Raw genomic sequence first — 27,813 nt, forward strand, 5'->3', positions numbered from 1 at the left:
CAGGGCTTGATGTCTGATAGACCCCTCTCCATTACTAACCCCAGGGATTGATGTCTGATAGACCCCTCTCCATTACTGACCCCAGGGCTTGATGTCTGATAGACCCCTCTCCATTACTGATCCCGGGGCTTGATGTCTGATAGACCCCTCTCTATTACTAACCCCAGGGATTGATGTCTGATAGACCCCTCTCCATTACTAACCCCAGGGCTTGATGTCTGATAGACCCCTCTGTATTACTAACCCCAGGGCTTCATGTCTGATAGACCCCCCTCCATTACTAACCCCAGGGCTTGATGTCTGATAGACCTCTCTCCATTACTAACCCCAGGGCTTGATGTCTGATAGACCCCCCTACATTACTAACCCCAGGGCTTGATGTCTGATAGACCCCTCTCCATTACTAACCCCAGGGCTTGATGTCTGATAGACTCCTCTCCATTACTGACCCCAGGGCTTGATGTATGATAGACCCCTCTCCATTACTAACCCCAAGGCTTCATGTCTGATAGACCCCTCTCCATTACTAACCCCAGGGCTTGATGTCTGATAGACCTCTCTCCATTACTAACCCCAGGGCTTGATGTCTGATAGACCCCTCTCCATTACTAACCCCAGGGCTTGATGTCTGATAGACCCCTCTCCATTACTAACCCCAGGGCTTGATGTCTGATAGATCCCTCTCCATTACTAACCCCAGGGGTTGATGTCTGATAGACCCCCCTCCATTACTAACCCCGCGGCTTGATGTCTGATAGACCCCTCTCCATTACTAACCCCAGGGCTTGATGTCTGATAGACCCCTCTCCATTACTAACCCCTGGGCTTGATGTCTGATAGACTCCTCTCCATTACTAACCCCAGGGCTTGATGTCTGATAGATCCCTCTCCATTACTAACCCCAGGGCTTGATGTCTGATAGACCCCTCTCCATTACTAACCCCAGGGCTTGATGTCAGATAGACACCTCTCCATTACTGACCCCAGGGCTTGATGTCTGATAGACTCCTCTCCATTACTAACCCCAGGGCTTGAAGTCTGAAATACCCCTCTCCATTACTAACCCCACGACTTGATGTCTGATAGACCCCTCTCCATTACTGACCCCAGGGCTTGATGTCTGATAGACTTCTCTCCATTACTGACCCCAGGGCTTGATGTCTGATAGACTCCTCTCCATTACTAACCCCAGGGCTTGATGTCTGAAAGATCTCTCTCCATTACTAACCCCAGGGCTTGATGTCTGATAGACCCCTCTCCATTACTAACCCCAGGGCTTGATGTCTGATAGACCCCTCTCCATTACTAACCCCTGGGCTTGATGTCTGATAGACCCCTCTCCATTACTGACCCCAGGGCTTGATGTCTGATATACCCCTCTCCTTTAGTAACCCCAGGGCTTGTTGTCTGATAGACCCATCTCCATTTCTAACCCCAGGGCTTGATGTCTGATAGACCCCTCTCCATTACTAACCCCAGGGCTTGATGTCTGATAGACCCCTCTCCATTATTAACCCCAGGGCTTGATGTCTGATAGACCCCTCTCCATTACTGACCCCAAGGGCTTGATGTCTGATAGACCCCTCTCTATTACTAACCCCAGGGCTTGATGTCTGATAGACCCCTCTTCATTACTAACCCCAGGGCTTGATGTCTGATAGACCCCTCTCTATTACTAACCCCAGGGCTTGATGTCTGATAGACCCCCCTCCATTACTAACCCCAGGGCTTGATGTCTGATAGACCCCCCTCCATTACTAACCCCAGGGCTTGATGTCTGATAGACCCCCCTCCATTATTAACCCCAGGGCTTGATGTCTGATAGACCCCTCTCCATTACTAACCCCAGGGCTTGATGTCTGATAGACTCTTCTCCATTACTGACCCCAGGGCTTGATGTCTGATAGACCCCTCTCCATTACTAACCCCAAGGCTTCATGTCTGATAGACCCCTCTCCATTACTAACCCCAGGGCTTGATGTCTGATAGACCCCTCTCCATTACTAACCCCAGGGGTTGATGTCTGATAGACCCCCCTCCATTACTAACCCCACGGCTTGATGTCTGATAGACTCCTCTCCATTACTGACCCAGGGGCTTGATGTCTGATAGACCCCTCTCCATTACTAACCCCAGGGCTTGATGTTTGATAGACCCCTCTCCATTACCAACCCCAGGGCTTGATGTCTGATAGACCCCTCTCCATTACCGACCCCAGGGCTTGATGTCTGATAGACCCCTCTCCATTACTGACCCCAGGGCTTGATGTCTGATAGACCCCTCTCCATTACTAACCCCAGGGCTTGATGTCTGATAGACCCCTCTCCATTACTAACCCCAGGGCTTGATGTCTGATAGACCCCTCTCCATTACTGACCCCAGGGCTTGATGTCTGATAGACCCCTCTCCATTACTGATCCCGGGGCTTGATGTCTGATAGACCCCTCTCTATTACTAACCCCAGGGATTGATGTCTGATAGACCCCTCTCCATTACTAACCCCAGGGCTTGATGTCTGATAGACCCCTCTGTATTACTAACCCCAGGGCTTGATGTCTGATAGACCCCCCTCCATTACTAACCCCAGGGCTTGATGTCTGATAGACCTCTCTCCATTACTAACCCCAGGGCTTGATGTCTGATAGACCCCCCTACATTACTAACCCCAGGGCTTGATGTCTGATAGACCCCTCTCCATTACTAACCCCAGGGCTTGATGTCTGATAGACTCCTCTCCATTACTGACCCCAGGGCTTGATGTATGATAGACCCCTCTCCATTACTAACCCCAAGGCTTCATGTCTGATAGACCCCTCTCCATTACTAACCCCAGGGCTTGATGTCTGATAGACCTCTCTCCATTACTAACCCCAGGGCTTGATGTCTGATAGACCCCTCTCCATTACTAACCCCAGGGCTTGATGTCTGATAGACCCCTCTCCATTACTAACCCCAGGGCTTGATGTCTGATAGATCCCTCTCCATTACTAACCCCAGGGGTTGATGTCTGATAGACCCCCCTCCATTACTAACCCCGCGGCTTGATGTCTGATAGACCCCTCTCCATTACTAACCCCAGGGCTTGATGTCTGATAGACCCCTCTCCATTACTAACCCCTGGGCTTGATGTCTGATAGACTCCTCTCCATTACTAACCCCAGGGCTTGATGTCTGATAGATCCCTCTCCATTACTAACCCCAGGGCTTGATGTCTGATAGACCCCTCTCCATTACTAACCCCAGGGCTTGATGTCAGATAGACACCTCTCCATTACTGACCCCAGGGCTTGATGTCTGATAGACTCCTCTCCATTACTAACCCCAGGGCTTGAAGTCTGAAATACCCCTCTCCATTACTAACCCCAGGACTTGATGTCTGATAGACCCCTCTCCATTACTGACCCCAGGGCTTGATGTCTGATAGACTTCTCTCCATTACTGACCCCAGGGCTTGATGTCTGATAGACTCCTCTCCATTACTAACCCCAGGGCTTGATGTCTGAAAGATCTCTCTCCATTACTAACCCCAGGGCTTGATGTCTGATAGACCCCTCTCCATTACTAACCCCAGGGCTTGATGTCTGATAGACCCCTCTCCATTACTAACCCCTGGGCTTGATGTCTGATAGACCCCTCTCCATTACTGACCCCAGGGCTTGATGTCTGATATACCCCTCTCCTTTAGTAACCCCAGGGCTTGTTGTCTGATAGACCCATCTCCATTTCTAACCCCAGGGCTTGATGTCTGATAGACCCCTCTCCATTACTAACCCCAGGGCTTGATGTCTGATAGACCCCTCTCCATTATTAACCCCAGGGCTTGATGTCTGATAGACCCCTCTCCATTACTGACCCCAAGGGCTTGATGTCTGATAGACCCCTCTCTATTACTAACCCCAGGGCTTGATGTCTGATAGACCCCTCTCCATTACTAACCCCAGGGCTTGATGTCTGATAGACCCCTCTCTATTACTAACCCCAGGGCTTGATGTCTGATAGACCCCCCTCCATTACTAACCCCAGGGCTTGATGTCTGATAGACCCCCCTCCATTACTAACCCCAGGGCTTGATGTCTGATAGACCACCCTCCATTATTAACCCCAGGGCTTGATGTCTGATAGACCCCTCTCCATTACTAACCCCAGGGCTTGATGTCTGATAGACTCTTCTCCATTACTGACCCCAGGGCTTGATGTCTGATAGACCCCTCTCCATTACTAACCCCAAGGCTTCATGTCTGATAGACCCCTCTCCATTACTAACCGCAGGGGTTGATGTCTGATAGACCCCCCTCCATTACTAACCCCGCGGCTTGATGTCTGATAGACCCCTCTCCATTACTAACCACAGGGCTTGATGTCGGATAGACCCCTCTCCATTACTAACCCCAGGGCTTGATGTCTGATAGACTCCTCTCCATTACTAACCCCAGGGCTTGATGTCTGATAGACTCCTCTCCATTACTGACCCCGGGGCTTGATGTCTGATAGACCCCTCTCCATTACTGACCCCAGGGCTTGATGTCTGATAGACGCCTCTCCATTACTGACCCCAGGGCTGGATGTCTGATAGACCCCTCTCCATTACTAACCCCAGGGCTTGATGTCTGATAGACTCCTCTCCATTACTGACCCCGGGGCTTGATGTCTGATAGACCCCTCTCCATTACTAACCCCGGGGCTTGATGTCTGATAGACCACTCTCCATTACTAACCCAGGGGCTTGATGTCTGATAGACTCCTCTCCATTACTAACCCCGGGGCTTGATGTCTGATAGACTCCTCTCCATTACTGACCCCAGGGCTTGATGTCTGATAGACCCTTCTCCATTACTGACCCCACGGCTTGATGTCTGATAGACCCCTCTCCATTACTAACCCCAGGGCTTGATGTCTGATAGACGCCTCTCCATTACTGACCCCAGGGCTTGATGTCTGATAGACGCCTCTCCATTACTGACCCCAGGGCTGGATGTCTGATAGACCCCTCTACATTACTAACCCCAGGGCTTGATGTCTGATAGACCCCTTTGCATTACTGATCCCAGGGCTTGATGTCTGATAGACTCCTCTCCATTACTAACCCCAGGGCTTGATGTCTGATAGACCCTTCTCCATTACTGACCTCAGGGCTTGATGTCTGATAGACCCCTCTCCATTACTAACCCCGGGGCTTGATGTCTGATAGACCACTCTCCATTACTAACCCAGGGGCTTGATGTCTGATAGACTCCTCTCCATTACTAACCCCAGGGCTTGATGTCTGATAGACCCCTCTCCATTACTAACCCCGGGGCTGGATGGCTGATAGACCCCTCTCCATTACTGACCCCAGTGCTTGATGTCTGATAGACCCCTCTCCATTACTAACCCCAGGGATTGATGTCTGATAGACTCCTCTCCATTACTAACCCCAGGGCTTGATGTCTGATAGACCCCTCTCCATTACTGACCCCAGGGCTTGATGTCTGATAGACCCCTCTCCATTACTAACCCCAGGGCTTGATGTCTGATAGACCCCTCTCCATTACTAACCCCAAGGCTTGATGTCTGATAGACCCCTCTCCATTACTGACCCCAGGGCTTGATGTCTGATAGACCCCTCTCCATTACTAACCCCAGGGCTTGATGTCTGATAGACCCCTCTCCATTACTAACCCCAGGGCTTGATGTCTGATAGACCCCTCTCCATTACTGACCCCAGGGCTTGATGTCTGATAGACTCCTCTCCATTACTAACCCCAGGGCTTGATGTCTGATAGATCCCTCTCCATTACTAACCCCAGGGCTTCATGTCTGATAGACCCCTCTCCATTACTAACCCCAGGTCTTGATGTCTGATAGACACCTCTCCATTATTGACCCCAGGGCTTAATGTCTGATAGACCCCTCTCCATTACTAACCCCGGGGCTTGATGTCTGATAGACCCCTCTCCATTACTGACCCCAGGGCTTGATGTCTGATATACCCATCTCCTTTAGTAACCCCAGGGCTTGTTGTCTGATAGACCCCTCTCCATTTCTAACCCCAGGGCTTGATGTCTGATAGACCCCTCTCCATTACTAACCCCAGGGCTTGATGTCTGATAGACCCCTCTCCATTATTAACCCCAGGGCTTGATGTCTGATAAACCCCTCTCCATTACTGACCCCAAGGGCTTGATGTCTGATAGACCCCTCTCCATTACTGACCCCAGGGCTTGATGTCTGATAGACTCCTCTCCATTACTAACCCCAGGGCTTGATGTCTGATAGATCCCTCTCCATTACTAACCCCAGGCCTTGATGTCTGATAGACCCCTCTCCATTACTAATCCCAGGGTTTGATGTCTGATAGACACCTCTCCATTACTGACCCCAAGGGCTTGATGTCTGATAGACCCCTCTCCATTACTAACCCCAGGGCTTGATGTCTGATATACCCCTCTCCTTTACTAACCCCAGGGCTTGTTGTCTGATAGACTCCTCTCCATTACTAACCCCAGGGCTTGATGTCTGATAGATCCCTCTCCATTACTAACCCCTGGGCTTGATGTCTGATAGACCCCTCTCCATTACTAACCCCAGGGCTTGATGTCTGATAGACCCCTCGCCATTACTAACCCCAGGGCTTGATGTCTGATAGACCCATCCCCATTATTAACCCCAGGGCTTGATGTCTGATAGACTCCTCTCCATTACTGATCCCAGGGCTTGATGTCTGATAGACCCCTCTCCATTACTGACCCCAGGGCTTGATGTCTGATAGACCCCTCTCCATTACTAACCCCAGGGCTTGATGTCTGATAGACTCCTCTCCATTACTAACCCCGGGGCTTGATGTCTGATAGACTCCTCTCCATTACTAACCCCGGGGCTTGATGTCTGATAGACCCCTCTCCATTACTGACCCCGGGGCTTGATGTCTGATAGACGCTTCCCCATTACTATCCCCAGGGCTTGATGTCTGATAGACCCCTCTCCATTACTGATCCCAGGGCTTGATGTCTGATAGACCCCTCTCCATTACTAACCCCAGGGCTTGATGTCTGATAGACTCCTCTCCATTACTAACCCCAGGGCTTGATGTCTGAAAGACTCCTCTCCATTACTAACCCCAGGGCTTGATGTCTGATAGACTCCTCTCCATTACTAACCCCAGGGCTTGATGTCTGATAGACCCCTCCCAATTACTAACCCCGGGGCTTGATGTGTGATAGACCCCTCTCCATTACTAACCCCGGGGCTTGATGTCTGATAGACCCCTCTCCATTACTAACCCCAGGGCTTAATGTCTGATAAACCCCTCTCCATTACTAACCCCAGGGCTTGATGTCTGATAAACCCCTCTCCATTACTAACCCCAGGGCTTGATGTCTTATAGACCCCTCTCCATTACTGACCCCGGGGCTTGATGTCTGATAGACCCCTCTCCATTTCTAACCCCAGGGCTTGATGTCTGATAGACCCCTCTCCATTACTGACCCCAGGGCTTGATGTTTGATAGACCCCTCTCCATTACTGACACCAGGGCTTGATGTCTGATAGACCCCTCTCCATTACTGATCCCGGGGCTTGATGTCTGATAGACCCCTCTCCATTTCTAACCCCAGGGCTTGATGTCTGATAGACCCCTCTCCATTACTGACCCCAGGGCTTGATGTCTGATAGACCCCTCTCCATTTCTAACCCCAGGGCTTGATGTCTGATAGACCCCTCTCCATCACTAACCCCGGGGCTTGAGGTCTGATAGGCCCCTCTCCATTACTAACCCCAGGGCTTGATGTCTGATAGACTCCTCTCCATTACTGACCCCATGGCTTGATGTCTGATAGACTCCTCTCCATTACTAACCCCGGGGCTTGATGTCTGATAGACCCCTCTCCATTACTAAACCCAGGGCTTGATGTCTGATAGACCCCTCTCCATTACTAACCCCAGGGCTTAATGTCTGATAAACCCCTCTCCATTACTAACCCCAGGGCTTGATGTCTGATAGACTCCCCTCCATTACTGACCCCGGGGCTTAATGTCTGATAAACCCCTGTCCATTACTAACCCCGGGGCTTGATGTGTGATAGACCCCTCTCCATTACTAACCCCGGGGCTTGATGTCTGATAGACCCCTCTCCATTACTAACCCCAGGGCTTAATGTCTGATAAACCCATCTCCATTACTAACCCCAGGGCTTGATGTCTGATAGACTCCTCTCCATTACTGACCCCGGGGCTTAATGTCTGATAAACCCCTCTCCATTACTAACCCCAGGGCTTAATGTCTGATAGACCCCTCTCCATTACTAACCCCAGGGCTTGATGTCTGATAGACTCCTCTCCATTACTAACCCCGGGGCTTGATGTCTGATAGACTCCTCTCCATTACTAACCCCGGGGCTTGATGTCTGATAGACCCCTCTCCATTACTGACCCCGGGGCTTGATGTCTGATAGACCCCTCCCCATTACTAACCCCAGGGCTTGATGTCTGATAGACCCCTCTCCATTAGTAACCCCAGGGCTTGATGTCTGATAGACCCCTCTCCATTACTGACCCCAGGGCTTGATGTCTGATAGACCCCTCTCCATTACTGACCCCGGGGCTTGATGTCTGATAGACTCCTCTCCATTTCTAACCCCAGGGCTTGAGGTCTGATAGACCCCTCTCCATTACTGATCCCAGGGCTTGATGTCTGATAGACCCCTCTCCATTACTGACCCCAGGGCTTGATGTCTGATAGACCCCTCTCCATTACTAACCCCAGGGCTTGATGTCTGATAGACTCCTCTCCATTACTAACCCCGGGGCTTGATGTCTGATAGACTCCTCTCCATTACTATCCCCGGGGCTTGATGTCTGATAGACCCCTCTCCATTACTGACCCCGGGGCTTGATGTCTGATAGACCCCTCCCCATTACTAACCCCAGGGCTTGATGTCTGATAGACCCCTCTCCATTACTGATCCCAGGGCTTGATGTCTGATAGACCCCTCTCCATTACTAACCCCAGGGCTTGATGTCTGATAGACTCCTCTCCATTACTAACCCCAGGGCTTGATGTCTGATAGACTCCTCTCCATTACTAACTCTAGGGCTTGATGTCTGATAGACTCCTCTCCATTACTAACCCCAGGGCTTGATGTCTGATAGACCCCTCTCCATTACTAACCCCGGGGCTTGATGTGTGATAGACCCCTCTCCATTACTAACCCCGGGGCTTGATGTGTGATAGACCCCTCTCCATTACTAACCCCGGGGCTTGATGTCTGATAGACCCCTCTCCATTACTAACCCCAGGGCTTGATGTCTGATAGACTCCTCTCCATTACTGACCCCGGGGCTTAATGTCTGATAAACCCCTCTCCATTACTAACCCCGGGGCTTGATGTCTGATAGACCCCTCTCCATTACTGACCACAGGGCTTGATGTCTGATAGACCCCTCTCCATTACTGACCCCGGGGCTTGATGTCTGATAGACCCCTCTCCATTTCTAACCCCAGGGCTTGATGTCTGATAGACCCCTCTCCATTAGTAACCCCAGGGCTTGATGTCTGATAGACCCCTCTCCATTACTGACCCCAGGGCTTGATGTCTGATAGACCCCTCTCCATTACTGACCCTGGGGCTTGATGTCTGATAGACCCCTCTCCATTTCTAACCCCAGGGCTTGATGTCTGATAGACCCTTCTCCATTACTGACCCCAGGGCTTGATGTTTGATAGACCCCTCTCCATTACTGACCCCAGGGCTTGATGTCTGATAGACCCCTCTCCATTTCTAACCCCAGGGCTTGATGTCTGATAGACCCCTCTCCATTACTGACCCCAGGGCTTGATGTCTGATAGACCCCTCTCCATTTCTAACCCCAGGGCTTGATGTCTGATAGACCCCTCTCCATCACTAACCCCGGGGCTTGAGGTCTGATAGACCCCTCTCCATTACTAACCCCAGGGCTTTATGTCTGATAGACTCCTCTCCATTACTAACCCCGGGGCTTGATTTCTGATAGACCCCTCTCCATTACTAAACCCAGGGCTTGATGTCTGATAGACCCCTCTCCATTACCAACCCCAGGGCTTGATGTCTGATAGACCCCTCTCCATTACTGACCCCAGGGCTTGATGTCTGATAGACCCCTCTCCATTACTAACCCCAGGGCTTGATGTCTGATAGACCCCTCTCCATTACTAACCCCAGGGCTTGATGTCTGATAGACCCCTCTCCATTACTAACCCCAGGGCTTGATGTCTGATAGACCCCTCTCCATTACTGACCCCGGGGCTTGATATCTGACAGACTCCTCTCCATTACTAACCCCGGGGCTTGATGTCTGATAGACCCCTCTCCATTACTGACCCCGGGGCTTGATGTGTGATAGACCCCTCTCCATTACTGACCCCAGGGCTTGATGTCTGATAGACTCCTCTCCATTACTGACCCCGGGGCTTGATGTCTGATAGACCCCTCTCCATTACTAACCCCGGGGCTTGATGTCGGATAGACTCCTCTCCATTACTGACCCCAGAACTTGATGTCGGATAGACCCCTCTCCATTACTGATCCCAGGGCTTGATGTCGGATATACCCCTCTCCATTACTAACCCCGGGGCTTGATGTGTGATAGACCCCTCTCCATTACTAACCCCGGGGCTTGATGTCTGATAGACCCCTCTCCATTACTAACCCCAGGGCTTAATGTCTGATAAACCCCTCTCCATTACTAACCCCAGGGCTTGATGTCTGATAGACTCCCCTCCATTACTGACCCCGGGGCTTAATGTCTGATAAACCCCTCTCCATTACTAACCCCGGGGCTTGATGTGTGATAGACCCCTCTCCATTACTAACCCCGGGGCTTGATGTCTGATAGACCCCTCTCCATTACTAACCCCAGGGCTTAATGTCTGATAAACCCCTCTCCATTACTAACCCCAGGGCTTGATGTCTGATAGACTCCTCTCCATTACTGACCCCGGGGCTTAATGTCTGATAAACCCCAATCCATTACTAACCCCAGGGCTTGATGTCTGATAGACCCCTCTCCATTTCTAACCCCAGGGCTTGATGTCTGATAGACCGCTCTCCATTACTGACCCCGGGGCTTGATGTCTGATAGACCCCTCTCCATTTCTAACCCCAGGGCTTGATGTCTGATAGACCCTTCTCCATTACTGACCCCAGGGCTTGATGTTTGATAGACCCCTCTCCATTACTGACCCCAGCGCTTGATGTCTGATAGACCCCTCTCCATTACTGACCCCAGGGCTTGATGTCTGATAGACCCCTCTCCATTACTGACCCCGGGGCTTGATGTCTGATAGACCCCTCTCCATTTCTAACCCCAGGGCTTGATGTCTGATAGACCCCTCCCCATTACTGACCCCAGGGCTTGATGTCTGATAGACCCCTCTCCATTACTGACCCCAGGGCTTGATGTCTGATAGACCCCTCTCCATTACTGACCCCGGGGCTTGATGTCTGATAGACCCCTCTCCATTTCTAACCCCAGGGCTTGATGTCTGATAGACCCCTCTCCATTACTGACCCCAGGGCTTGATGTCTGATAGACCCCTCTCCATTACTGACCCCAGGGCTTGATGTCTGATACACCCCTCTCCATTACTAACCCCAGGGCTTGATGTCTGATAGACCCCTCTCCATTACTAACCCCAGGGCTTGATGTCTGATAGACCCCTCTCCATTACTAACCCCAGGGCTTGATGTCTGATAGACCCCTCTCCATTACTGACCCCGGGGCTTGATGTCTGACAGACTCCTCTCCATTACTAACCCCGGGGCTTGATGTCTGATAGACCCCTCTCCATTACTGACCCCGGGGCTTGATGTGTGATAGACCCCTCTCCATTACTGACCCCAGGGCTTGATGTCTGATAGACTCCTCTCCATTATTGACCCCGGGGCTTGATGTCTGATAGACCCCTCTCCATTACTAACCCCGGGGCTTGATGTCGGATAGACTCCTCTCCATTACTGACCCCAGAAGTTGATGTCGGATAGACCCCTCTCCATTACTGATCCCAGGGCTTGATGTCGGATAGACCCCTCTCCATTACTAACCCCGGGGCTTGATGTGTGATAGACCCCTCTCCATTACTAACCCTGGGGCTTGATGTCTGATAGACCCCTCTCCATTTCTAACCCCAGGGCTTAATGTCAGATAAACCCTTCTCCATTACTAACCCCAGGGCTTGATGTCTGATAGACTCCCCTCCATTACTGACCCCGGGGCTTAATGTCTGATAAACCCCTCTCCATTACTAACCCCGGGGCTTGATGTGTGATAGACCCCTCTCCATTACTAACCCCAGGGCTTAGTGTCTGATAAACCCCTCTCCATTACTAACCCCAGGGCTTGATGTCTGATAGACTCCTCTCCATTACTGACCCCGGGGCTTAATGTCTGATAAACCCCTCTCCATTACTAACCCCAGGGCTTGATGTCTGATAGACCCCTCTCCATTTCTAACCCCAGGGCTTGATGTCTGATAGACCCCTCTCCATTACTGACCCCGGGGCTTGATGTCTGATAGACCCCTCTCCATTTCTAACCCCAGGGCTTGATGTCTGATAGACCCCTCTCCATTACTGACCCCAGGGCTTGATGTTTGATAGACCCCTCTCCATTACTGACCCCAGGGCTTGATGTCTGATAGACCCCTCTCCATTACTGATCCCGAGGCTTGATGTCTGATTGTCATGGGTGTGTCGTCACAAAGATCATCGCGACTATACAGCCTGACTTCTCGCAGCTGAGTTTTTGGTGCTTTGTGTTTTTTGGTTGTGAGGGAGTTAATTCTTTCTCTCTGTGCTTGACGAGGCTCAGCCTCGCCCAGCTGCAGTTAATGCTGCAGTATTGGGATTCCTTCAAATACCTGCTGGACTGATAGGGAAGTTGTCGGTGAAAGCATTTCTTGCAGACCTTCAGAGTGGATCGTTGTTTGGTGGAGTTCGGAGCGAGGAGTATGCGGTGTGGTTTGTTCCCTTCCTCCCTTTATCATTTATCTCCTAACCTGTTGTTGTTCCCTCTGTAATTGTGGTGTTAGTTTTTGTATGCAAGGTGGTTTTTGGTTTTCCCCTTGTACTGTCTCGTTTGTCTAGTACTGTGTTTTGGGCATTTTCTATCCCGTTCCCCATTGTTGCGATCGGGGTCCTTCTCAGGACTATATTACTTAGGTTCAGGGATATTCAGGAGTTTAGGGTTACGCTGGCGGCCTGGACCTCTGTACCATTAACAGTACCTCCAGGTTGAGGGATTAGTCAGGGCCCCCGTCTAGGGTCAGCTCAGGCCCCTGACCCCCCTGTACGCTGAGACAGCGTGACATTTTCACCGACCGACAAAAAAAATAAATAAATTTTTTTTTCCAACCACCATGGATCCAATAGCCAGTCTAGCTCGGCAGTTGCAGAGTTTGTCCATGGAGTTGGCGGACATTAAGTCCAAGGTTTTGTGTCCTCTGGAGCAAGCCGGACCAGAACCTAAAGTAGCTCTCCCTGACAGGTTCACTGGGGGGGCGGGACAAGTTTTTTGTTTTCCGGGAGGCATGCAAGTTGTACTTTCAGCTGCGGCCTCGGTCATCGGGGAGTGAGGAGCAAAGGGTGGGAATTGTCATCTCGCTCCTACAAGGGGACCCACAATCTTGGGCGTTCTCTCTTCCCCCGGGTTCCCCGGCTCTCCAGTCAGTGGATAGGTTTTTCGCTGCTCTGGGACTCGTATATGATGACCCGGATCGGATCTCCCTTGCTGAATCTAAGTTACATAGGATCCACCAGGGAGATCGTCCGGCGGAGGAATTCTGTTCGGAGTTCCGTAGGTGGGCCACGGACACCCAGTGGAATGACCCGGCTCTTAGGAGCCAGTTTTGTCAAGGGTTATCTGACAAATTAAAGGATGTGTTGGCACAGTATGACCCTCCCGCCTCACTGGAAGCCGCTATGGCCCTTGCTATTTGCACTGACAAAAGGCTTCGGGAGACGTGCGGGATAACTCCGCCCCCTGGGATGACTCCACCTCCTACCAGGTCCCCTCATATGGAGGTTCCTCTGGTCAGTCCAGAGGAGCCTATGCACTTAGGAGGGACATCTTTCCGGGGGAGGGGACCGGCGGTGCACCACAAGACTGGAAGGTGCTTCTTCTGCGGGAGAAAGGGACATTTTGTTTGGGGGTGTCCATCCCGTCCTTTGCAGAATAAAGAGTCGTCGGAAAACTATTGATCCCAGGTTGTGTGGTGGACGGCAATCTGGGAGTAGGTATTTCGTCCCTAGGTTCGTCTTAGTTTCTCGTACCGGCGGAGGTGGTGGTGGGTAAGAGAACTGAGAGGATATCTGTTCTTCTAGATAGTGGGGCCGGGGCTAATCTGGTGGACGCTCGGTTTGCCCGGGTTCAAGGTATGCTATTGAATATGTTGGCTAAACCCATCCCCATATTTTCGATCGACGCCAGGCCTCTCGGTCAGGGAAGTTTTTTGCAAGTGGTGCATAACGTAAATCTTCAAGTGGGGGCGATACATAAAGAACTGTTGTCTTGTTACGTGTTGGAGGGTCTTCCCACTCCTATTGTGTTGGGCCTTCCTTGGTTAACTAAGCATAATCCGGTTATTAATTGGCAATCCAGGGAGATAAGCCAATGGAGTGAATTCTGTAATAAAAACTGCATGAATACGGTCATCGGTGCTGTCACTCCTAGGGTCTTACCTCCATTTCTGGCGGACTTTGAGGATGTATTCTCGGAGAAAGGGTGTCAGGAACTACCTCCTCATCGCGTGTATGACTGTTCTGTAAAATTGCTCCCTGGGGCCAAGTTACCTAAATCTAGGTTGTATAACCTATCTGGTCCGGAGAGGCAGGCCATGAAGGATTATATTTCTGAGAGTCTGGCTAAGGGGCGTATTAGACCTTCATCTTCAGCGGTGGCCGCGGGGTTCTTCTTTGTGAAGAAGAAAGATGGAGGCCTACGCCCTTGCCTGGATTTCCGTGAACTTAATCGGATTACGGTCCGAGATCCGTATCCACTCCCACTTATCCCCGATCTCTTTAATCAGATCGTGGGCGCCAAATGGTTCTCTAAGTTGGATCTCAGGGGGGCGTACAATCTGATTAGGATAAAGGAGGGGGATGAGTGGAAGACGGCGTTTAACACTCCGGAGGGGCATTATGAGAACCTTGTCATGCCATTCGGTCTGACTAATGCCCCGCGGTGTTCCAACACTTTGTTAATGACATTTTTCGCCGCCTGGTGGGTCAGTTTGTGGTCATATATCTGGATGACATCTTAATTTACTCGCCTGATCTTGTGTCTCATCAGGAGCATGTTAGGCAGGTGTTACAGATCTTGCGGGATAATAAACTGTACGCCAAATGGGAGAAGTGTGTGTTCGCCGTACAGGAACTCCAGTTTTTAGGCTTCCTGGTTTCAGCGTCCGGTTTTCGTATGGACCCAGGGAAAGTGCGGGCAGTTCTTGAGTGTGATCTGCCAGAGAATCTTAAGGCACTACAACGTTTCCTGGGGTTTGCTAATTATTACCGGAAATTCATTCGTAATTTCTCATCCATGGTTAAACCTCTCACAGACATGACAAAAAAGGGGACGGATTTTTCTAGGTGGTCTGACAAGGCTTGTCAAGCATTCTCCTCCTTGAAAAAATGTTTTGCCTCAGCACCCATACTCATTCAACCTGATGCGTCACAGCCATTCATTGTAGAGGTAGACGCTTCCGAGGTAGGGGTGAGAGCAGTTTTGTCACAAGGTTCGTCCCCTGGTAAGTGGCGTCCGTGCGCTTTTTTCTACAAAAAATTGTCGTCCGCTGAGAGGAATTACGATGTCGGCAATAGGGAACTCTTGGCTATTAAGTTAGCTTTTGAGGAGTGGCGCCATTTTTTGGAGGGGGCAGTCCATCCGGTCACCGTCATCACTGATCACAAGAACCTGCTTTATCTGGAATCCGCAAAACGTCTGAATCCCAGACAAGCTAGGTGGTCATTGTTTTTTACCAGGTTTAATTTTGTCGTTACATATCGTCCTGGGTCAAAAAATGTGAAGGCGGATGCCTTATCTCGTAGTTTCCCTGGGGCCGGGAATACGGATGATCCGGTTCCTATCCTTCAAGAGGGGGTGGTGGTGTCGGCAGTATTCTCTGAGCTTGAGGAGGAGGTATTGGAGGCTCAGGGGGACGCCCCTGTTGGACCTCCAGGGAGACTGTTTGTTCCAGATCAGCTACGACAAAAGGTGATCGAGGCACACCATAACTCCGCTTTGGCAGGACACCCAGGGAGTAAAGCAACTGTGGATCTCCTCTCGCGTCGGTTTTGGTGGCCTAACTTACATAAGGAGGTGGTAACTTTTGTTGCGTCCTGTGGGGTTTGTGAGCGCTCTAAGACCCCACATACCCGTCCGTCTGGGGCCCTCTTACCTTTGAAGATCCCGGAGCGTCCTTGGACTCATCTGTCTATGGACTTTATTACGGATCTCCCGCCGTCCTCGGGTAAAACGGTCATACTCGTTGTAGTAGACAGGTTCAGCAAGATGGCACATTTTATCGCTCTTCCTAATGCTAAAACTCTTGCGCAGGTGTTCATTGGAGAGATTGTGAGGCCTCACGGGGTACCCTCCGATGTGGTGTCGGATCGGGGGTCTCAGTTTGTGTCCAAATTCTGGAAGGCTTTTTGTACTCGGCGGGGGATGCATTTATCGTTCTCATCGGCTTTTCATCCTCAGACCAATGGTCAGACGGAACTTCTGAACCAGAGTTTGGAGACATATCTCCGGTGTTTTGTGTCAGAGAACCAGGAGGACTGGGCTTCTTTCTTACCTCTGGCGGAGTTTGCTCTTAATAATAGGCGGAGCGAATCCACTGGTAAGTCCCCGTTTTTTGGGGCATATGGTTTTCACCCCCAGTTTTGTACTTTCAGTAGAGGGGGCTCTTCGGGGGTTCCTGAGGAGGAACGATTTTCGTCATCACTCGCTTCAGTGTGGAGAGGAGTACTGAATAATCTGAGTACTATGGGGAACCGATACAAACGTATGGCTGATAGGAGGAGAGTGTCTGGTCCGGACCTAAGTGTGAAGGATCGGGTATGGTTGTCTACCAAGAATATAAAACTCAAGGTTCCCTCCTGGAAACTGGGTCCCAGGTTCATCGGGCCATACAGGATCAGTTCTATAATTAATCCGGTGGCATTCCGTCTTGACCTCCCCCCTATGTTTAAAATTCATAACGTGTTCCACAGATCTTTGCTAAAGAGGTATGTGGTGCCAATGATACCGTCACCTTTACCTCCTCCCCCAGTGGTGATCAATGGAAATTTGGAGTTTCAGGTATCGAAAGTCATCGATTCACGTTTTAGTCACCGGTCCCTTCAGTACCTGGTTCATTGGAAAGGGTATGGTCCTGAGGAGAGAATGTGGGTTCCTGCGTCAGATATTAACGCAGGCCGGTTAATTCGGGCCTTCCACACGACTCACCCGGATAAACCTGGCCCTCAGGGTCCGGAGGCCCCTCGTAGAGGGGGGGGGTACTGTCATGGGTGTGTCGTCACGAAGATCGTCGCGACTACACAGCCTGACTTCTCGCAACTGAGTTTTTGGTGCTTTGTGTTTTTTGGTTGTGAGGGAGTTAATTCTCTCTCTCTGTGCTTGACGAGGCTCAGCCTCGCCCAGCTGCAGTTAATGCTGCAGTATTGGGATTCCTTCAAATACCTGCCGTTCTGATAGGGAAGTTGTCGGTGAAAGCATTTCTTGCAGACCTTCAGAGTGGATCGTTGTTTGGTGGAGTTCGGAGCGAGGAGTATGCGGTGTGGTTTGTTCCCTTCCTCCCTTTATCATTTATCTCCTAACCTGTTGTTGTTCCCTCTGTAATTGTGGTGTTAGTTTTTGTATGCAAGGTGGTTTTTTGGTTTTCCCCTTGTACTGTCTCGTTTGTCTAGTACTGTGTTTTGGGCATTTTCTATCCTGTTCCCCATTGTTGTGATCGGGGTCCTTCTCAGGACTAGATTACTTAGGTTCAGGGATATTCAGGAGTTTAGGGTTACGCTGGCGGCCTGGACCTCTGTACCATTAACAGTACCTCCAGGTTGAGGGATTAGTCAGGGCCCCCGTCTAGGGTCAGCTCAGGCCCCTGACCTCCTGTACGCTGAGACAGCGTGACACTGATAGACCCCTCTCCATTTCTAACCCCAGGGCTTGATGTCTGATAGACCCCTCTCCATTACTAACCCCAGGGCTTGATGTCTGATAGACTCCTCTCCATTACTGACCCCAGGGCTTGATGTCTGATAGACTCCTCTCCATTACTGACCCCAGGGCTTGATGTCTGATAGACCCCTCTCCATTACTAACCTCGGGGCTTGATGTCTGATAGACTCCTCTCCATTACTGACCCCAGGGCTTGATGTCTGATATACCCCTCTCCATTTCTAACCCCAGGGCTTGATGTCTGATAGACTCCTCTCCATTACTAACCCCAGGGCTTGATGTCTGATAGACTCCTCTCCATTACTGACCCCGGGGCTTGATGTCTGATAGACTCCTCTCCATTACTGACCCCGGGGCTTGATGTCTGATAGACCCCTCTCCATTACTAACCCCAGGGCTTGATGTCTGATAGACTCCTCTCCATTACTGATCCCAAGGCTTGATGTCTGATAGACCCCTCTCCATTACTGATCCCGGGGCTTGATGTCTGATAGACCGCTCTCCATTACTGATCCCAGGGCTTGATGTCTGATAGACCGCTCTCCATTACTGATCCCAGGGCTTGATGTCGGATAGACCCCTCTCCATTACTGATCCCAGGGCTTGATGTCTGATAGACCCCTCTTTCAATTCACAGCTGTCATCAACCCCAGCTACCATTATCCCGATTGTCACCGCCCCAGGGCAATCCGGAAGAGCCGGGCAAAGCGCCATCTAATGTGATGCACCACTTCTGGGGCGGCTGCAGGCTTATATTTTTAAGCTGGGAAGGACCAATAACCATGGACCTTCCCAGCCTGATAATACCAGACCCAGCTGTCTGCTTTACCTTGTCTGGTTACCAATAATAGGTGAGACACCATGTCGTTCTTTTTTATTTATTAGGGTAAACAGCCTATAGTGTCACATAAAAGGCAGTAAAGGGTGCAAGTTTACTATATGTAGAGGGCTTGTGAAATTCTATATCTACTGGACGTTTATTCTACTACACCCCTATGCCCATAGAAGTGGACAGGGCAAGGTTACACATTTGTAAGGGAGCAGTGGTGTAATGTGTGACCCCACTCGGTCCACTTCTATGGGAGTAGTATTATAGTGAATGGAGTGGGGGTCACAGATGACACCACTGCTCCCATAGAAGTGGACGGAGTGGTGACATAGTAACATAGTTTTTAAGGTTGAAGGAAGACTAAGTCCATCTAGTTCACCCCATAGCCTAACATGTTGATCCAGAGGAAGGCAAAAAACCCATGTGGCAAACACTAAGCTCCACATTGGGAAAAAAATTCCTTCCCGACTCCATACGACAATCAGACTAGTTCACTGGATCAACGCCCCATCAAGGAATCTAGTATTTATAACCTGTAATATTATACTTTTCCGGAAAGGCGTCCAGGCCCTTCTTACATGTTAGTAGTGAATCACTCATTACACCATCATGCGGCAGAGAGTTCCATAGTCTCACTGCTCTTACAGTAAAGAATCCGCGTCTGTGATTATGATTAAACCTTCTTTCCTCCAGACGTAGAAGATGCCCCCTTGTCCCCGTCTCAGGCCTCAGAGTAAAAAGATCAGTAGAAGGGTCTTTGTACTGTCCCCTCATATACTTGTACATAGTAATAAGATCCCCCCTAAGCCTTCGTTTTTCCACAGTAAATAACCCCAAGTGTAATAACCTGTCTTGGTATTGCAGACCCCCCTGTCCTCTAATAACCTGTCTTGGTATTGCAGACCCCCCTGTCCTCTAATAACCTGTCTTGGTATTGCAGACCCCTCAGTCCTCTAATAACATGTCTTGGTATTGCAGACCCCCCAGTCCTCTAATAACCTGTCTTGGTATTGCAGACCCCCCAGTCCTCTAATAACCTGTCTTGGTATTGCAGACCCCCCCAGTCCTCTAATAACCTGTCTTGGTATTGCAGACCCCCCCAGTCCTCTAATAACTTGTCTTGGTATTGCAGACCCCCCCCCCGTCCTCTAATAACCTGTCTTGGTATTGCAGACCCCCCCAGTCCTCTAATAACCTGTCTTGGTATTGCAGACCCCCCCAGTCCTCTAATAACCTGTCTTGGTATTGCAGACCCCCCAGTCCTCTAATAACTTGTCTTGGTATTGCAGACCCCCCCCCGTCCTCTAATAACCTGTCTTGGTATTGCAGACCCCCCAGTCCTCTAATAACCTGTCTTGGTATCGCAGACCTCCCAGTCCTCTAATAACCTGTCTTGGTATTGCAGACCCCCCAGTCCTCTAATAACTTGTCTTGGTATTGCAGACCCCCCCCGTCCTCTAATAACCTGTCTTGGTATTGCAGACCCCCCAGTCCTCTAATAACCTGTCTTGGTATCGCAGACCTCCCAGTCCTCTAATAACCTGTCTTGGTATCGCAGACCTCCCAGTCCTCTAATAACCTGTCTTGGTATTGCAGACCCCCCAGTCCTCTAATAACCTGTCTTGGTATTGCAGACCCCCCAGTCCTCTAATAACCTGTCTTGGTATTGCAGACCCCCCAGTCCTCTAATAACCTTGGTCGCTCTTCTCTGCACCCGCTCTAGTTCAGCTATGTCTTTCTTATACACCGGAGACCAGAACTGTACACAGTATTCTAAGTGTGGTCGCACTAATGACTTGTATAGGGGGGAAATTATGTTCTCCTCATGAGCATCTATGCCTCTTTTAATGCATCCCATTATTTTATTTGCCTTTGCAGCAGCAGCCTGACACTGGCCACTAAACGTGAGCTTGTCATCCACCAATACACCCAGGTCTTTTCAGTGACAGTTTTGCCCAGTGTTTTACAATTAAGCATATAATTAGACATTTTATTTCCTCTGCCCAAGTGCATTACCTTACATTTATCCCCATTAAAGCTCATTTGCCATTTATCAGCACAAGCTTCTAGTTTACATAGATCCTCCTGTAATATAAAATTGTCCTCCTCTGTATTGATTACCCTGCAGAGTTTAGTGTCATCTGCAGATATTGAAATATTACTCTGTATGCCCCCTACAAGGTCATTAATAAATATGTTAAAAAGAAGGGGGCCCAATACTGACCCCTGTGGTACCCCAATACTGACCCCTGTGGTACCCCACTGTTAACTGAGACCCAGTCTGAGTGTTTTCCATTAATAACCACCCTTTGTTTCCTATCACTGAGCCAGTTCTTAACCCACATACATATATTTTCCCCTATCCCCATTGTTCTCATTTTATGTATCAGCCTTTGGTGTGGAACCGTATCAAAAGCTTTTGAAAAGTCCATATACACAACATCCACTGCATTTCCTTGGTCCAGTCCAGAACTTGCCTCCTCATAAAAGCTGATCAGATTAGTCTGACAGGAACGGTCCCTCGTAAACCCATGTTGATATTGGGTCATGAGGTTCTTCTTCTTCAGATACTCTAGTATAGCATCTCTTAGGAAACCCTCCAGGATTTTACCCACAGTAGAGGTTAAGCTTACCGGCCTATAATCTCCAAGTTCGGTTTTTGTCCCCTTTTTGAATATTGGCACCACATTTGCTATACGCCAGTCCTGTGGTACAGACCCTGTTATTATGGAATCTTTAAAGATTAAAAATAATGGTCTATCTATGACGTTACTTAATTCCTGCAGTACTCGCGGGTGTATCCCATCCGGGCCCGGGGATTTGTCACCTTTAGTGATTTTTAGACGCCGCCGCACTTCCTGCCGGGTTAAGCAAGTCCTCCATACGGTATAACACCCTCCCCATAGTCCTCCATACGGTATAACACCCTCCCCATAGTCCTCCATACGGTATAAAGCCCTCCCCGTTGTCCTCCATACGGTATAAAGCCCTCCCCGTTGTCCTCCATACGGTATAAAGCCCTCCCCGTAGTCCTCCATACGGTATAACGCACTCCCCATAGTAATCCATACGGTATAACGCCCTCCCCATAGTCCTCCATACAGTATAACACACTCCCCATAGTCCTCCATACGGTATAACGCCCTCCCCATAGTCCTCCATACGATATAACGCCCTCCCCATAGTCCTCCATATGGTATAATGCACTCCCCATAGTCCTCCATATGGTATAATGCACTCCCCATAGTCCTCCATATAGTATAATGGACTCCCCATAGTCATCCATATAGTACACTGCTCAAAAAAATAAAGGGAACACTTAAACAACAGAATATAACTCCAAGTAAATGAAACTTCTGTGAAATCAAACTGTCCACTTAGGAAGCGACACTGATTGACGATCAATCTCACCTGCTGTTGTGCAAATGGAATAGACAATAGATGGAAATTATTGGCAATTATCAAGACCCCCTCAATAAAGGAGCGGTTCTGCAGGTGGGGACCACAGACCACATCTCAGTACCAATGCTTTCTGGCTGATGTTCTGGTCACTTTTGAATGTTGGTTGTGCTTTCACACTCGTGGTAGCATGAGACGGACTCTACAACCCACAGAAGTTGCTCAGGTAGTGCAGCCAGGGCTGTGGAGTTGGAGTCGTGGAGTCGGTGCTCATTTTGGTGGAGTCGGTATAAAATGGACCGACTCCGACTCCTAAAATATATAATAAATTGGGTGTAGTAGATCAATGCAGAATGTGCTGAATATTTTTTCATAGGAATTTGGGAAAGTTATGAAATGTCCTATAAATGTCTGCTATTCCTGATCTAAGGTTACATTCACACACAGCGCTTTTGCTGCATTTTTTGAGGATACGTTTTTCAGCTGCAAAAGCAGATCAGCTTTTTAAAAAACCGCATCACCTGAAAGGTTTTTGAGCTCATAGATGTTTTCAATAGCAAAAGCAGATTAGAAAAACGCCGCACAAACTGACATGCTCATTCTTTGTGAGGATCCGTTATTGAGCCCAAAAATGGATCCTCACAAAACAATGCATCTGAATGTCATATCTTGAAACCCACTGACTTCGCTGGGATGCCCAGAGACGCTGCATTTTACTGCAAAAAACGGATCCGCAAAAACGCTGTGTGTGAATCATGGCCGTAGCCAGCAAGGGGCAGGGGGGACAGCTGCCCTCCCCTAGAAGCAGGGGCACGCACCTATCAAAACTCACTTGTATGCTGCGGTGCTCCCGTCCTGCACCGGCTCCAGACTGCAGGGGGCAATCTCCCCTCCCCTGTCTTCTGCCGTCTTCACCATAGAGAGGAGGGGGAGGGGTGCCTGCCCTGTACAGAAACCGATTCCTGGGCCCCGAGCTGGAGAAAGTGAAAGTACTACTGCTCATCTCTGTCACAGGAAGGTAACTAATGCTAATATTGTAGGTGATTATTATGTGCTCTCTGTACAATGTGTGTGAACTATATGTGCGATATGTGCAATGTACTATTTGCTGTCTGTAGCTGTCATCTGTCTATCACACTCTATCTATCCCTCCATGTATTTATCTATCTATCCATCCCTCTATCTATCCATCCATCCCTGCATCCATCCCTCCCTCTAGCTATCCATAATTATATTCTATCTAAATATCTTGATTATTGTATCATAAAAATGATTAAATGTCTGATGTTCACATTGTACTACAATAAATTTTTCACTTAAATATAAGCAATATATGTGGGAGTCGGAGAGTCCGTGTAAGGGAAATTGAGGAGTCGGAGTCGCAGGTTTGGCTTACCGACCCCACAGCCCTGAGTGCAGCTCATCCAGGATGGCACATCAATGCGAGCTGTGGCAAGAAGGTTTGCTGTGTCTGTCAGCGTAGTGTCCAGAGGCTGGAGGTGCTACCAAGAGACAGGCCAGTACACCAGGAGACGTGGAGGTGGCCATAGGAGGGCAACAACCCAGCAGCAGGACCGCTACCTCCGCCTTTGTGCAAGGAGGAACAGGAGGAGCACTGCCAGAGCCCTGCAAAATTACCTCCAGCCAGGCCACAAATGTGCATGTGTCTGCACAGACGGTTAGAAACCGACTTCATGAGGGAGGTATGAGGGTCCGACGTCCACAGATGGGGGTTGTGCTCACAGCCCAACACCGTGCAGGACGCTTGGCATTTGCCACAGAACACCAGGATTGGCAAAGTGGCCACTGGCGCCCTGTGCTCTTCACAGATGAAAGCAGGTTCACCCTGAGCACATGTGACAGATGTGACAGAGTCTGGAGACGCCGTGGAGAGCGATCTGCTGCCTGCAACATCCTTCAGCATGACCGGTTTGGCAGTGGGTCAGTAATGGTGTGGGGTGGCATTTCTTTGGAGGGCCGCACAGCCCTCCATGTGCTCGCCAGAGGTAGCCTGACTGCCATTAGGTACCGAGATGAGATCCTCAGACCCCTTGTGAGACCATATGCTGGTGCGGTTGGCCCTGGGGTCCTCCTAATGCAGGACAATGCCAGACCTCATGTGGCTGGAGTGTGTCAGCAGTTCCTGCAAGATGAAGGCATTGAAGCTATGGACTGGCCGCCCGTTCCCCAGACCTGAATCCAATTGAGCACACCTGGGACATCATGTCTCGCTCCATCCACCAACATCACGTTGCACCACAGACTGTCCAGGAGTTGGCGGATGCTTTAGTCCAGGTCTGGGAGGAGATCCCACAGGAGACCATCCGCAACCTCATCAGAAGCATGCCCAGGCGTTGTAGGGAGGTCATACAGGCACGTGGAGGCCACACACAATACTCAGCCTCATCAGGAGCATGCCCAGGCGTTGTAGGGAGGTCATACAGGCACGTGGAGGCCACACACAATACTCAGCCTCATCAGGAGCATGCCCAGGCGTTGTAGGGAGGTCATACAGGCACGTGGAGGCCACACACAATACTCAGCCTCATCAGGAGCATGCCCAGGCGTTGTAGGGAGGTCATACAGGCACGTGGAGGCCACACACAATACTCAGCCTCATCAGGAGCATGCCCAGGCGTTGTGGGGAGGTCATACAGGCACGTGGAGGCCACACACAATACTCAGCCTCATCAGGAGCATGCCCAAGCGTTGTAGGGAGGTCATACAGGCACGTGGACCCAACACACAATACTCAGCCTCATCAGGAGCATGCCCAAGTGTTGTAGGGAGGTCATACAGGCACGTGGAGGCCACGCACAATACTCAGCCTCATCAGGAGCATGCCCAGGCGTTGTAGGGAGGTCATACAGGCACGTGGAGGCCACACACAATACTCAGCCTCATCAGGAGCATGCCCAGGCGTTGTAGGGAGGTCATACAGGCACGTGGAGGCCACACACAGTACTCAGCCTCATCAGGAGCATGCCCAGGCGTTGTAGGGAGGTCATACAGGCACGTGGAGGCCACACACAATACTCAGCCTCATCAGGAGCATGCCCAGGCGTTGTAGGGAGGTCATACAGGCACGTGGAGGCCACACACAATACTCCGCCTCATCAGGAGCATGCCCAGGCATTGTAGGGAGGTCATACAGGCACGTGGAGGCCACACACAATACTCAGCCTCATCAGGAGCATGCCCAGGCGTTGTAGGGAGGTCATACAGGCACGTGGAGGCCACACACAATACTCAGCCTCATCAGGAGCATGTCCAGGCGTTGTAGGGAGGTCATACAGGCACGTGGAGGCCACACACAATACTCAGCCTCATCAGGAGCATGTCCAGGCGTTGTAGGGAGGTCATACAGGCACGTGGAGGCCACACACAATACTCAGCCTCATCAGGAGCATGCCCAGGCGTTGTAGGGAGGTCATACAGGCACGTGGAGGCCACACACAATACTCAGCCTCATTGTGACTTGTTTTAAGGACATTACATCAGAGTTGGATCAGCCTGTAGTGTGTTTCTCCACTTTAATTTTGGGGGTGACTCCAAATCCAGGCCTCCATTGGTTAATAAATGTGATTTCCATTGATGATTTTTGTGTGATTTTGTTGTCAGCACATTCAGCTTTCTACAGAACAAAGTATTCAATGAGAAGATTTCATTCATTCACATCTAGGAGGGGGAATTTCACTGTTCCCTTTAGTTTTTTGAGCAGTGTATAATGCACTCCCCATAGTCCTCCATATGGTATAATGCACTCCCCATAGTCCTCCATATGGTACAATGCACTCCCCATAGTCCTCCATATGGTACAATGCACTCCCCATAGTCCTCCATATGGTACAATGCACTCCCCATAGTCCTCCATATGGTACAATGCACTCCCCATAGTCCTCCATATGGTATAATGCACTCCCCATAGTCCTCTATATGGTATAATACACTCCCCATAGTCCTCCATATGGTATAACACACTCCCCATAGTCCTCCATATGGTATAACTCACTCCCCATAGTCCTCCATATGGTATAACTCACTCCCCATAGTCCTCCATATGGTACAATGCACTCCCCATAGTCCTCCATATGGTATAACGCACTCCCCATAGTCCTTCATATGGTATAACGCACTCCCCATAGTCCTCCATATGGTATAACGCACTCCTCATAGTTCTCCATATGGTATAACGCACTCCCCATAGTCCTCCATACAGTATAACGCACTCCCCATAGTCCTCCATATGGTATAATGCACTCCCCATAGTTCTCCATATGGTATAATGCACTCCCCATAGTCCTCCATACAGTATAACACACTCCCCATAGTCCTCCATACGGTATAACACACTCCCCATAGTCCTCCATATGGTATAATGCACTCCCCATAGTCCTCCATATGGTATAATGCACTCCCCATAGTCCTTCATATGGTATAATGCACTCCCCATAGTCCTCCATACAGTATAACACACTCCCCATAGTCCTCCATACGGTATAACACACTCCCCATAGTCCTCCATATGGTATAATGCACTCCCCATAGTCCTCCATATGGTATAATGCACTCCCCATAGTCCTTCATATGGTATAATGCACTCCCCATAGTCCTCCATACAGTATAACACACTCCCCATAGTCCTCCATACGGTATAACACACTCCCCATAGTCCTCCATATGGTATAATGCACTCCCCATAGTCCTCCATATGGTATAATGCACTCCCCATAGTCCTCCATACGGTATAATGCACTCCCCATAGTCCTCCATATGGTATAACGCACTCCCCATAGTCCTTCATATGGTATAATGCACTCCCCATAGTCCTCTATATGGTATAATACACTCCCCATAGTCCTTCATATGGTATAATACACTCCCCATAGTCCTCTATATGGTATAACACACTCCGCACAAAAATATTGCTGTCAGTGACGTCAGCTGCAGAGGGGGTTTGATGGGAGCGCGTCGCTCTCTCACTCATCATTGCTTTCACCTGTATCAGCATCCAGCCGATACAGTTGAACTTGTGATGACGGGCGGGGGCTCCGGAAAATGGGGCCCAGGGCAACTGCCCCCTCTGCCCCTTTCTGGTAGCTATGCTACTGGGTGTCACACATTACACCACTGCTCCTATAGAAGTGGAAGGTTCTCACGTACATTAGATACTGTGTATCTAATCCCATCCTGTGTGATACACTCTGATGAGCTCAATATCTAATTCCTTCATGTGATAAACAACACTGAGCCCTGTATCTAATCCCAGCGTTACTCTAAGCGTATTCAATCGTGCACATGATACACTCCTCGTATCCAACCCCAGCTTTACAGCGAGCAGCACTAACAGAAGCGGTGCTGCCGGCGGGCCGTCCTTGGTGACGCTGTACTTGTCAGTA

Source organism: Phyllobates terribilis, unplaced genomic scaffold, assembly GCF_046119375.1.
Source record: "Phyllobates terribilis strain yellow unplaced genomic scaffold, ASM4611937v1 Scaffold_8__6_contigs__length_399053987, whole genome shotgun sequence".
In the NCBI taxonomy this organism is placed as follows: Eukaryota; Metazoa; Chordata; class Amphibia; order Anura; family Dendrobatidae; genus Phyllobates; species Phyllobates terribilis.